Below are 14,250 nucleotides of genomic sequence, written 5' to 3' on the forward strand. Positions count from 1 at the left end.
TAAAATATATTTTGTCTGGCATCACTATATTCATTGCTTTGTCTAAACAATTTATGATTCATGACACCTAATTTAAAAGTATATTCTGTTTCATCACATGAAATGATTAGTACGAATTCCAAAAACCGAATACCACTCTAAAATGTATATTGTTTATTTATTTTTAATATACGGTACTATTTAATAATAATAAAAATCATTAAATATTAATTACGTTCAAGTTTCAAATAAGTGACGAGTAACTATCGTTTCATGAATGTCAGCATCTTCTTGAAACGCAAACGATGTTGTCAACTTAACAGTTAAAAAGTAAATATCAGATGTAGTTTTTGTCATTACCAAATTGGAAACAAACTTGGCAAAAGAAAATTCAACCTCACAACTGGAAAGATCACGATAATCCACTAGCATATGTAGTAATAGGGAGAAAATGGTTAGGTTTTTCCCTCAGGACAGACATAAAGTAAGAAGACCCAGACTATGTTATGGAATTATAAAAATCGGGTTCTAGAGAACCTCCAAAGGACAATAATAATACATGCGTGGTGTGGCATAAAAGTAACCACACCCCCTTCCTACCACGTGCTGAAAAATCTTCAAAGTGAGGTGCCAGAAATAGGTACTGATATGGAGAGGCTGGAAGTAGGACAATCTCCTCAGAAAAAGAAAGGAAAGCGCGTTGACCTGGACTCTCGCGTATCTCATATCTTTGAAAGGCATCGTGAGTACAAGACAGACGTTAACATCCTTGGATATCTTCGTGATTTTGGTTATAATATAACAGGAAACTTTTAATCACGTACTAAGAAAATAAAACAGTCGTCTCTGATTTCTTAATTTCAAGAATATTACCAACAGCACAAGTTTAACTCTTAATTTGTAAACGATGTATATACAGGGTGGAAGTGAAATAACCTTGAAGGTAGAAAGGGACCATAGGATACACGTAAATAAATAGAAAACCTATATTACGTTTCGTTATTAAATGCACGGTTAATTAGAAAATTAAGTTTGAAGTTTGAGCAATCCGGCAACATCATCGTTAATACACTATACTCGTGATACAGATGTAAGAGGTCAACAAATTCAGTGAGACTCCGTACTTTAAGCTGCATTGTGCCGAGTTGCCACTCGCTCGCTTCGTGCAATGGCTTGAATTTAGTAGTTTTTAAAATTAAATTTACACGAAAATCGTTCACGCTACTGAAATACGCCAGAGGGATAAATTATTATTTATTATATTTCCTATCGATATGGACAAAAATCTCGATCCTACTCGCAATAGTTACCCAATAAGACATTGTTAAACATTTGAGAGAAAAAAAAAATTTTTTTATCTGAAAAAAAAAAACTATGAACTTTCCACCAATATATTATAGTTTTTTGTTACATATAACATGAGCTATTCGCTGTGGAAACCTGCAAGGCTGTTAAATTTTACTTCCACTCTGTACAAGCCTTCTATAAACAGTAACATATCAGATATTTAAATTTTCATTTTAATTACTATTCCTGTGTAATCAACTGACAACCTATTGTGACGAGTGGCTGATTAGAATAAGTGACCAGTTAATTCTCGAGTTCCCAGACGCTATGTCCATGGATATTTCGTCCACTGTTCCATACGTCCCTTTGATATTCTGTCCACTATATTTTTTCGTCCTCTTGTGTTTTATGTTCACTATTGTTTCGTCCACAGTTTAAGTGTCCTTTATGCTATTTTGTCCTCTGAAAGTTTGCCCACATTTTATTATGTCCTACATTTATCTTTGTTCTCTTTATTAAATTATTCATTTTATTAATAATAATAATAATAATAATAATAATAATAATAATAATGATTTATTTTAGCTGCCAGAGTTAAGGCCGTAAGGCCTTCTCTTCCACTCAACCAGCAACAAAAAGTGTATATACATATGCATGAACTTACAAAGAATTCAACAATTTGATTTAGATGAGAGTTACATGTATACAAGAGTTATTTACGAATTAAACAACAAAATACTATGAACTATTAATTAAACACTGAAATAAACTGTGTAGCAGAATTAAGCTAAAATACATATAATGTTAATATAATTCAAATAATATTAGATACTAGAAAGAGATTATTATGAGAAATTTTGAAAATACAGCACTATCAGGATGATGTCTAAAGAGAGAAGTAACAATGTAGTCAGTGATAGTTTAAATCAGTATGATTGGATGAAATGCTAACAAGGTTATATTTTAAGCTGTTCTTAAAGGTGTTTATTGTCTTGCAGCTCCTAATACTTTGTGACAAGGAATTCCATTGACGCGAGGTGGATACTGTAAAAGATGATGAATAGCAAGATGTTCTATGAAGAGGTATACTTAGCGTGCCACAGATAAGTGATCTGGTATTTACGTCGTGGTTAGAGTATAGATAAGAGAAACGAGACGAAGACGTTTATTGTCTCGTGCAGTACATTGTGCTCTATATGCCTGATTCTCCATTTGCATAAATGGTTTAAAACTAATATCACTACTATACCACTACCACTATAATAATAATAATAATAATAATAATAATAATAATAATAATAATAATAATAATAATAATAATGCGAATGAAAATTATAAGTATAAGTTGTGGAGTAATATTCCCGCCTTCTTACGGTTGTTATCATGTTTTCACATACTTCAAAATTTAATATTGAACCAATGAACTACATATTTTCATAGAAATGAACACGATATTCGAAGACAAAGTATGTAGTTGGCACAGAAATTAGTGGACAAAGAAAAATTGAGAAAAAAATTATGGACACATTAATTCTTGACCGAAATATTAATTGACAATTTTTTTGGTGGGCGAAATGTTTGTTGGACTAATTTCCTTGGTCAAAATAGCTGTGGAAGTGAGATAGTGGACAAATTGTCTGATGGACGTACTGCTGTGGACGTATCGTCCTGTAAGCAAATCTCGTGACCAATAAAAGCATGTACCAATTTTAGCAGGTGACGAAATAAGCAACTGTGACAAGTAGTAAGTAACGAATTTTTAATGTGACAAATTTAAATCCCTTATCAGATACTCGTCTGAGGATGCAATCATACTCTGTCAGAGTTGAGACAGGATTTAAGAATACCACCCAGGTCACCGGTCGGATTTGGGCAATCATCGCATATAAGGGGCGTACAATGGGCTAATGTAAGCCCTTAATACAAGTATAAGTCCCGGATTCGGCCCTCGAAAAGACGAGCAAAGTCATTTTACATAAGGACGCTTTCAATTGCAAAGGTTAGGCCTATTTAGCGTCGAAATGTAACGTGAGTGAGAATCAATTCTTTTTTTAGATATTTACTTCATGTACCGTAAATCTACAAGATGAGAATCCAGGCTTTAGTTCCCCTCTGTAGGAAGCCACGCTAAAGAGTAGGCCTAAATTACCCTAAAGCAGTGGTTCCCAATTTTTTTTATTGACGACACACTTTACTGAACGCGACACATTTATTTGATTTTATTAAGAGTAATAATAATATAATAATAACTAGTACATCTGGAGAAAAAGGTGGAGGAACTCTGTGTAGAATATTTTATAGCGGACGGACGGAGAGATAATTAGGCTACTGTTCACTGCACGGGAATTTAGTCGTTTTTAGCCTTCTTTTCGTCCAACTAAGACTTTCAACGGCTAAGTGGAATTCAAAGAAAAATTATATTAAAAACATAATTATTCACACTATTTCGGTTCCATAATGAAAAATGCAACAAAAAGGTGCCGGAATGCCGTTCCAGCGCATTCCGCCAGAAAAAAGCATTGATAACAACTTCTACGTAGTGTTGTAGATAGGTCGATGTTAACACGCAATCGAAAATTCTAAAAGAACAAGCAGCAACTTGATTGGCATTAGAAAAAAACAAAGATGTGTGTCAAAAATCCCAACCTATCTACGCTGGATGTCCGATAAAATATGTCCGATCAAAGATTATCGTTTTTTAAAACTCACCTGTTTAAATTAATGTGAAATCTGCGCTTGGTGGGTTGCACGGAGTTTCCTTATACGCGGCCTTATGGTTGAAAAACTGAACTGAGCATTGTTGCAGGTGTTCACGTTTCACTGGTAAAGTCTGTCTCAAAATAAAATGTACCATATCAAAGACTTCGTTTTAAATAAAAAAAAATGCGTTGTAAAGAGACTTTCTGGATGGCATAAAATTTATTTTTAAAATCCAAAATTTCGCGACACACTACATGGAGCTGCGCGACATACCGGTTGAGAACCCTTGCCCTAAAGGATTCCTCGTCCTCTGCTTGCTTTGAACCAGGGAACTTCTGGTTCTATGGTTGTGATTTAGTAATAGAACTTGATATAGTTACCGTATTTTCTCGAATACACCGCGCCCTCAAATAAGCCTCGCACTCCACTTTTGAAAGGGGGAAAAATACAAAAATAAAACTTTCAATAAATGTATTCATGATAAATTAAAAACAAATATAGTTCATATATATTATTTATTTTAATGTACCGAAGTACATATAATATTTCCATGCAGATATTCTGCGTCATCATACGATGAAAGAGTAATGGAACGGAGAAAAATTCTCTCCGGTGCCGGGATTTGAACCCGGGTTTTCAGCTCTACGTGCTGATGCTTTATCCACTAACCCACACCGGATAAAACCCCGGCGCCGAATAGAATCGTCTCAGATTAAGCTCCAACTCTTGGGTTCCCTCTAGTGGCCGCCCTCTGCACTGCGTCATAGATGTCTATGAACGTAGGACCGAAGTCCACACATGTGCTGAGGTGCACTCGTTATGAGTGACTAGTTGGCCGGGATCCGACGGAATAAGCGCCGTCTTAAATCACGAAGTGATTTACGCATATCATATATATTATTTTAATGTACCGAAGTACATATGATATTTCCATGCAGATATTCATCGTAAAATACAGTTCAGTTAATAATAACTTTTAAATATTTTTTTTCCTGGAACAGGACGCATTTCAAACCCATCAGAAGTGCACGCACTTGACCGTACTCAAGAGTGAATTTAAGTCAGTTTTCTTGCTTAATCAGCCGTTTACACGATATCTTGCGATAGCCTATTCATAGCATGCCTCAGTGAACTGACCAGCTTAATTCTGTGTGGTACTACGTGGTTTGTTATAATAAATACCTGCTATCACTATTAGCTTCTTCATTTTGCGCTATTTTCGTCATTACTATCATTGTCGTCGTCTACTTGTACAATCGTATTCTGTTCCGTCCAGCTGATAGGAGATACTACACTGTTTGAAGCTCTTCACATGAGGAAGCGATATGCGTGCTCATGTATCACGGATCCATCGGCAATACACGACGACAAACTATACACTTATCACACTGTAACTTTATTTTGACACGTATTGATAATTCAAACGCTATTTAGCAATGTTAACAATTTAAATACTCGTATCTGTAAGGGGAAGATAAATGGCACACGCTACCTACAGGAATTGCGCTGGAGGAAAATCGGCAATGTTGTAAACTTCATTTCTGAATTCCAAGTACTAAAAACTGAGCAAATATATAAACATACATTACTAATTTATTTTCACAAAAATCGAATATATTTTATAACTGACAAACATATACATAACACCAGAAGAAATGTCCCAACTCTTTTGGCAGAACCTAAATGCCACAATACAGCTGGATTAAGACACAGTAGGAATTATGGACCAAGATTATACAATTCAGTATTGAAAAATAATCCAGACCTAAGCAATTTAGACATTCTTAAGTTTAAAAATAAAGTCAAAATGTTTATATGATATTACTTTCATTTTTTTATTATTTTAAGTGTTACTAGCATTATATGTTACTAATATTTATTGTATTTATCTCATGCATGTAAACTATAAGATAAAACATTGTACTATATGTAAACAGTTCATTTTCTTAATTAATAAACAGTGCATGTTTCCACATTTCTTAGCATTGCCACATATACACTTGATTGTACTTGTCACTATAACGTTCTTAAAATTTATGTTTTCCCGGCCATTCATAAAATATTTTGATATGATACCTCTTGCACCAGAGGGAAGACCTAGCTATAACTGAAACTTGATTAATATATTTCAGTATTATTATTGTATTTATCTGGTAATAATGAACAGTTTGACTCGTAGACACTTTTTCAGTATTAACTTTCTATGACTGTATGTTAGAAGATTCGAAGAGAACGTTAGGATGTAGACTTTCGGCTCCCTCTCTTACCAATAATGCATAACACAACATCAATATGGCGGCGGTTGCTGTCGTCTGCGATACAACGAACTTTTTTTGCTGATTTCGAGTTCGTTATTTTTTTCTGGTTATTATATGCTTATTTAAGTTGTGTTAACTCTAGCTAAGTGGTTTTTATATTTTATTTTGTAAATCTTACAGTTATTATTTTATTATTGTTAATATTTTTATTTTATTATTAATTAATTAATTTGTATATTTGTATTATCTACGTCACTGTTATTCTATTATTAATACTATTATTACTTACTTACTTACTCACTCACTCACTTACTTACTTACTTTAAGGAAACCGGAGGTTCATTGCCGCCCTCACATAAGCCCGCCATTGGTCCCCATCCTGAGCAAGATTAATCCAGTCTCTATCATCATATCCCACCTCCCTCAAATCCATTTTAATATTATCTTCCCATCTACGTCTCGGCCTCCCCAAAGGTCTTTTTCCCTCCGGCCTTCCAACTAACACTCTATATGCATTTCTGAATTCGCCCATGCGTGCTACATGTCCTGCCCATCTCAAACGTCTGGATTTAATGTTCCTAATTATGTCAGGTGAAGAATACAATGCGTGCAGTTCTGTGTTGTGTAACTTTCTCCATTCTCCTGTAACTTCATTCCTCTTAGCCCCAAATATTTTCCTAAGCACCTTATTCTCAAACACCCTTAACCTATGTTCCTCTCTCAAAGTGAGAGTCAAAGTTTCACAACCATATAGAACAACCGGTAATATAACTGTTTTATAAATTCTAACTTTCAGACTTTTTGACAACAGATTGGATGATAAGAGCTTCTCAACCGAATAATAACAGGCATTTCCCATATTTATTCTGTGTTTAATTTCCTCCCGAGTATCATTTATACTTGTTACTGTTGCTCCCAGGTATTTGAATTTTTCCACCTCTTCAAAGGATAAATTTCCAATTTTTATATTTCCATTTCGTACAATATTCTTGTCACGAGACATAATCATATACTTTGTCTTTTCGGGATTTACTTCCAAACCTATTTCATTACTATTATTGTTATTAATATTATTATTATTATTGTTACTATTATTTCTATCATCAAAATTATTATGGTCTGTAACATTTATGTAGGCTCTACTGCACTGTACCTGAGCACGAGCATTTGCTCATTTCGGGTATCTATTCAAATGTATCATTTGAAATGTAAATTATGAATATATTTGAATTTGAACTTAACTAAGCCACACACCCGTAATTTTTACTTGTATATTTATGAAAAAACGCAAGGGGTAATCGAGAAAATACGCTATATTCGTTTTTTAACATAAAATACAATTCAATAGGTTTATAGGACATATGTTTCATGGTACTAGTAATATTATTCTGCTCTAAAAACAAAACCATAAAGAGAACTCAGTAGAAATACATCATATTATTATACCACTGACATTATTATGCATGTATTCTATGCTTCATGGAGAAAGTTCAGATATAGTATTTATTCTATCAGAATCTACTTTTATTGATTTTCTAAATTTGAGATTTTGACCATTGTCTTTTCATTTCGTGCGGTACACTTACGAGGCCTAAAACAAGGACAATCCCGATTTTTCGGGTAAACCTAACTACAGGGAGACCGCTGCCTAGCGTGTTCAATAGGGGTGCGATTTCAGAAAGAAATAAAATTTCATATTGTATGTGTTCCTGGTCATACTGGTAACATATGGAAGTGATGAGAACTGGTACTTCGGCTTAAACCGAATTTTATTTTCGCTTAATTGAAAGAGCTCTTTATGTATCTACCCACAAGTGTTGGACTCACGTCAGAATACGGAAAGAGGGTTGTTAGAAATTCGGAAGGGTTTCTAGTGAAGCAACAGTAGCAGCTATGATAAATGCCTTACTTCATGAATTTCCTTACGTTAGTATATGGCAGGCTGTGACAGGTCACTGGCGCCTGAAGACACGTACAAATCACTGATAGTCCTGTGTATGGGTGATGTGGGAAGCAAGAAAGAACTTCCTCACACCCTTCTGCAATGGACTGACATGGACGCAGTGAGGCATCCTGGGAGCACGAAGGGGATTAAACCAGTCAACTTAACAAATTTATACTTGCCTGGCGTTGCTATTTAATTCCTCTGGACGGGAAGCACAATGTGCCAGGTTAACTCTCCAGAGCTGACGCCAAAAAATGTACGTAACGTATTTTCTGACAGTAGGCCTTTGATACCCATTTTAATTTTTACCATTTAATACCATGTGACACAAAACTAAAGTGTAAGAAAGAATATTATTTTAAAATGGCAAATGCAATACCATGACAAAATACATAATACAACAATGACCACTATTAAGACCACGACAAAGACAACAAACACCACGATAAGGACAAAAGTCACGACAAGGATCACTACAAAGACAAGGACCACGACATGGAACACAAGGACAACGAAGAGGACCAAGATGAGAATCATGACATGGATCACAATAAGCACTACGACAAAGATCATAATAGATCACGACATGGACTACAACAAGGATCACAATAAGGACCATGACAAAGACCACGGTAAGGAGACTACAAAGACAATAAGTAAGGACATTGAGAAAGACACAAAGGACGATAAACACAACGAAAAAGGCCATAATAAAGACAAGGACCATCAAGGACTGCATCTCTTTCATTAGGCCTATGATCTGTAGAGCCCGGATTTATATGTACTAAAAGTTAATATTGTTCCTTGGTATAGTTTATAAACATACAATCCAGGCCACCACTGTTTTCGGATGCCATTCCTGTCATTCAGTATTTTCTTGATATCGTTAAGAGGCTTTAATCCTACTAACTGCCTCTTATAAAATCAGCCATGCGATTTACAAAATGCACTGCCTGATCGTTGTTATTAAGTTCTCTATTGTTACATTTCGGAGTCTTGTGAATCAGATACCTCCTATCTTGACATGTTAAATTTTCAATGTTTCGGTACACTCAGCTCCTAAACAATTGAAGATCTAGAGCTGAATTTTTAAAGGTTGTTCTTCAATGCCTCCTCTGTCCATTAAAACAAGTTTCACTCTCATGATGCTTTCCTCCTGATTTTTGTTCGTAAATATCCAAAATTTGACATCACTTTTTATAATATAATAAGATTTTAGCCGCTTTTTTTCCTCCCAATTCTCATAATTTGACATTTAATGCAAAGGGCATCACTATGGCAATATGTAGTAAAAAAATAAGTTTCTATCTGAAATAGTTTCCACACCAGGTGTACTCAAAGTTCGAAAAATGCTGAAAGAAGAAAAATAGATAAAGGGAAGGGGACGTAACCGAAGTGTGACATGCACACAATTACAAACTATTAAAAACGCACACTTGCCGGAAGAGTTGAAGGAATAATAAATTTAAAGTGTCATTGCACATAAATCAACAATTTTTTTTTTAATTTAAGTCACTTTGTAGTATCCGGTACCCTCAAAAATTCTCGCACTCAGTGTCATTCTTAACTTTTAGTACATAATATAAATCCGGACTCTAATGATAAATTCTTTCGGAAATATTCCAGTTTTTTGGAGGTTTCAGTGAAGAAAACAGGATAATAATAATAATAATAATAATAATAATAATAATAATAATAATAATAATAATAATAAATGAAGAATACGAGAATATTTGATGGACAGGTGCGAAGAAGCATGGAGGGAAAAGTCATATGTGAGAGAGACGTAATGGCGGCAGAAGATCGTTTTGGGATGAAGAAAAGCCATTGTGTAGCGGACTATTTCTTGGTAAAAGTTATTATTATTATTATTATTATTATTATTATTATTATTATTGTGTTTGTATATTTGGCTTACCGAAAACTGTTCGGAACTGTAACGACAATTTAAAATTACTATTGTTCACAACAAATTTCATATGTTAACCTGGTTTTGAACACGTATCATTGGTAAAGAAAGACGAACATTACACCCATGACGAAGTACTAAAAATATGGTTGTCTCAGCAGTTGAAATAAGAACCTGTTAGATTGGGGAAGCTGAGTCTATCTGGTTGTTAACTTCATTCATGCTGTTCTCTATCAAGTGCCTGAACTCGCTGGCGTAGGGAAAACTCGGAAGATAAGCGGGACAAACTGTCTACTGCTGCTGCACAATAAACCCAACCCAACAATTGTACCTCTTAAAGTCGCACAAACGATTATAAAACCAATTTACATACTAAACAATAATTATCTCCCAGAATTTTGTTGTACATATCGACGTGCTGCAAGCACTTCATACAAAAAACAATTGCCAGTCTGCAATTTTCTTTTTAACTTGTAGACTAGGTATAGGCAGCATTTTATTTGTATTATTCTTTTTCTATCATTTCATGAGCTTCTTGCTGTGGATGTAGAAGGTACAGTTAAGTAATTTTAAAAAACTGCGCAATAGGCCTATTCCGAAAACGCATTGTATACTCGACGCTAGCGGGTTCAATCCCCGGTCAAATCGTGACAGAATTTGTGTTGAACAAAGTAAATGTTTCAGAAGGAGTTTCTCGGAGTACTCCCGTTTCCCTCCCTCACTTCAACACTCTCCATCTTCCTCTCATTTCATCTACCATCTGCAATAGCTAAATCTGGCTGTAGTGAGGTCTTAGGGGTATTTAGTGTTTCCGATATAGATATAGGAAGGGCTTGGGGCTCCGGACTCTGGACCTGAGAAACATATTTTGAATTCATAAAATATTAACGTTTTGAAAATGGCTAATTTTCAAATTCTGCATTGAATTCCTACATCGACACGCGACAAATATGTCTCCAAACACAAATTGTCTTCTGCCTGCCATGATCTAGACCAGTGGTAGGCCTATTCAATCTATGGTTCGCGGGATTGTCTCAAGGGGTGCGCATTCCATTATCTAGGTATACTGTATAAACATATTGATTCACATTATGTGTTGATAATTATTGCAGTTTACATCTTTTCTTTTACAATATCAACTATTTTTTTCCTTGCTTCAATAATATTTCACATAATTCATAACTATTATTATTGCATCAATAACTGCTGTAATAATCTATACTAATAATAAATCTGTAGCCCAAATTTTTCTGGTAATTTTCGATTTTCTAAAAATAATTGGTCCTAACATATATAATTCACCACCCAGAAACTGAAAATCGCTTTTTTGAAATTTTTGTTTGTATGTCTGTCTGCTGTCTGTCTGTCTGTCTGGATGTTTGTCACCTTTTCACGAGATAATGGCTTAACCGATTTATATGAAAATTGGAATATAAATAAAGTTCGTTGTAACTTAGATTTTAGGCTATATGGCATTCAAAATACTTTATTTAAAGGGGGGGGGGGTTATAAGGAGGCCTGAATTAAATAAATCGAAATATCTCGCTTATTATTGATTTACATGAAAAATATTAAATAACAAAAGTTTCTTTACAAATAATTTCCGATAAGTTTTATTCTATACAAAATTTTGATAGGACTGATATTTAAAGAGATAATTAAGTTTTAAAATTACAATAACAACGCCATCTAAGGTGCTGTACTGAAATAATAACAAATGACTTCGTCTATAAGGGGCCTTGAACAATAACAATCGAAAGCTATTAAACATAGCCTAAGAGAATGTTTCTGTGTTTGTATGAAGTAATATCGGAAGCTACTTAATTGTTTAATTATTATTTCACCATTGGAAAGTGTAGTTTCTCTAGATGGACATAATTCTACAATGTTATTACAGTAACTTCTGAAACATATAGCAAGTAATGTAAAGTACACACATTAAAACTAAATGATATGTCAATCTTCATTAAACTATGGTTGCATGTAATAACAATTAAGAAACATGTTAAAGAAATTGTCATTACACCAAATGATTGCTCGCTGGACAAACATGACCGCATTTTAATTATTTAAATACAATTTAAATTAAGTAACATATTAAACGATTTATCCCTCTATCAAACACGAAAGTTCCCTGGCTCAAACGTCCTATTTTAATTACGTAATTACTTTATATTTATTTCTAACAGGTGCAGCGGAGCGCACGGGTACGGCTAGTAATAATAATAATAATAATAATAATAATAATAATAATAATAATAATCATCATCATCTTCATCATCCTTCACGAATTAGGCCTCTGTAGACCTGTTTCGGCCCCATCTAGCAGTCTTCTAAAAGGTCTTCCTGGTCGACGATGTCCTCTAGGTTTATATTGCATCATAATTTTTGGGATTCTTGAATTTTCCATTCTTCTTACATGATCTAGCCAATTGAATTTGTATCTGCTGATTTTTTCTTCTACTGACTCTACTTCTAATTGTTCTAAAATTTCTTCATTCCTTTTTCGGTCTAAAAGAGAATATCCTGCTAATAATAAAATAATAATAATAATAATAATAATAATAATAATAATAATAATAATAATAATAATAATAATAATAATAATTTATTTTTCATACAACATCAATCATAGTCTTTTGTTATTTCCTATATAGTGTAATTTTAATGCAGTTTGGGGGTACGAAAGTAAAAAAAAAAAAATGTATTTTTTAGGTACGCTACTATAAAAATTTGAATATCACTGATCTAGCATAGTCCGTCTAGTCACCCGCCTTCTGTTTGACAAGGATGATAAGATTTTACGTAATACAATTAAAACGCCTTCTCGTCGAGGGCACAGAGCGCTGCCCGCCGCGACACCCGCTGTCTGTATGGCCGAGCCTTCATTGCTACAGCAAGTAGAAGTCTATACGGTGTCCAGTCATTTCGACAGAGGTGAGATCTTCGTCAGATGGTTCTGCTGATCTTTACATGAAACTTCTGCTGTTTTAAGAAAATTTTTACGATGTGACGTTGGAGATATAAAATTTTAATTTCCGTCTCTAGATAGAGCAATCGAACTTACGGTTTCCGATTACTAGAAAAAAGTAAAAAGGAGTGGGAATAATACCTTCTTCTACAGACCTCAAGCAAGAAGAAAGAAACATCAAAGAAGATGGATACTGCAATCGAAATAGTTGTTAGGCTTCCACTGAATGTCAGGAGAGTATCAGCTTGTTATTATACATTTCACAACAATACAGATCATATAACTGTTTATATACGAGAGTATCAGCTTGTCATTATACATTTCACAACAATACAGCTCATATTATTGTTTATATACGAGAGTATCAGCTCGTCATTATACATTTCACAACAATACAGCTCATATTACTGTTTATATACGAAAGTATCAGCTTGTCATTATACATTTCACAACAATACAGCTCATATTACTGTTTATATACGAGAGTATCAGCTTGTTATTATACATTTCACAACAATACAGCTCATATTACTGTTTATATACGAGAGTATCAGCTTGTCATTATACATTTCACAACAATACAGCTCATATTACTGTTTATATACGAGAGTATCAGCTCGTCATTATACATTTCACAACAATACAGCTCATATTACTGTTTATATACGAGAGTATCAGCTTGTCATTATACATTTCACAACAATACAGCTCATATTACTGTTTATATACGAGAATATCAGATTGTCATTATACATTTCACAACGATTCAGCTCCTATTACTCTGTATATACGAGAGTATCAGATTGTCATTATACATTTCACAACGATTCAGCTCATATTACTGTTTATATACGAGAGTATCAGCTTGTCATATATTTCACAACGATTCAGCTCCTATTACTGTTTACATACGAGAGTATCAGCTTGTCATTATACATTTCACAACGATTCAGCTCATATTACTGTGTATATACGAGAGTATCAGCTTGTAATACATTTCACAACGATTCAGCTCCTATTACTGTTTACATACGAGAGTATCAGCTTGTTATTATACATTTCACAATGATTCAGCTCCTATTACTGTTTATATACGAGAGTATCAGCTTGTTATTATACATTTCACAACGATTCAGCTCCTATTACTGTTTATATACGAGAGTATCAGCTTGTTATTATACATTTCACAACGATTCACCTC

The 14,250-nt window shown here is 34.0% G+C and overlaps 1 protein-coding gene across 1 annotated transcript in view; it reads right to left on the minus strand.

Moving 5' to 3' along the window:
- The window catches only part of LOC138697028 (uncharacterized), a 343,065-nt gene that overhangs the window by 205,691 nt on the left and 123,124 nt on the right, over positions 1–14,250 (minus strand). The window lies entirely within an intron of this gene.

Source organism: Periplaneta americana, chromosome 3 (assembly GCF_040183065.1).
Source record: "Periplaneta americana isolate PAMFEO1 chromosome 3, P.americana_PAMFEO1_priV1, whole genome shotgun sequence".
In the NCBI taxonomy this organism is placed as follows: Eukaryota; Metazoa; Arthropoda; class Insecta; order Blattodea; family Blattidae; genus Periplaneta; species Periplaneta americana.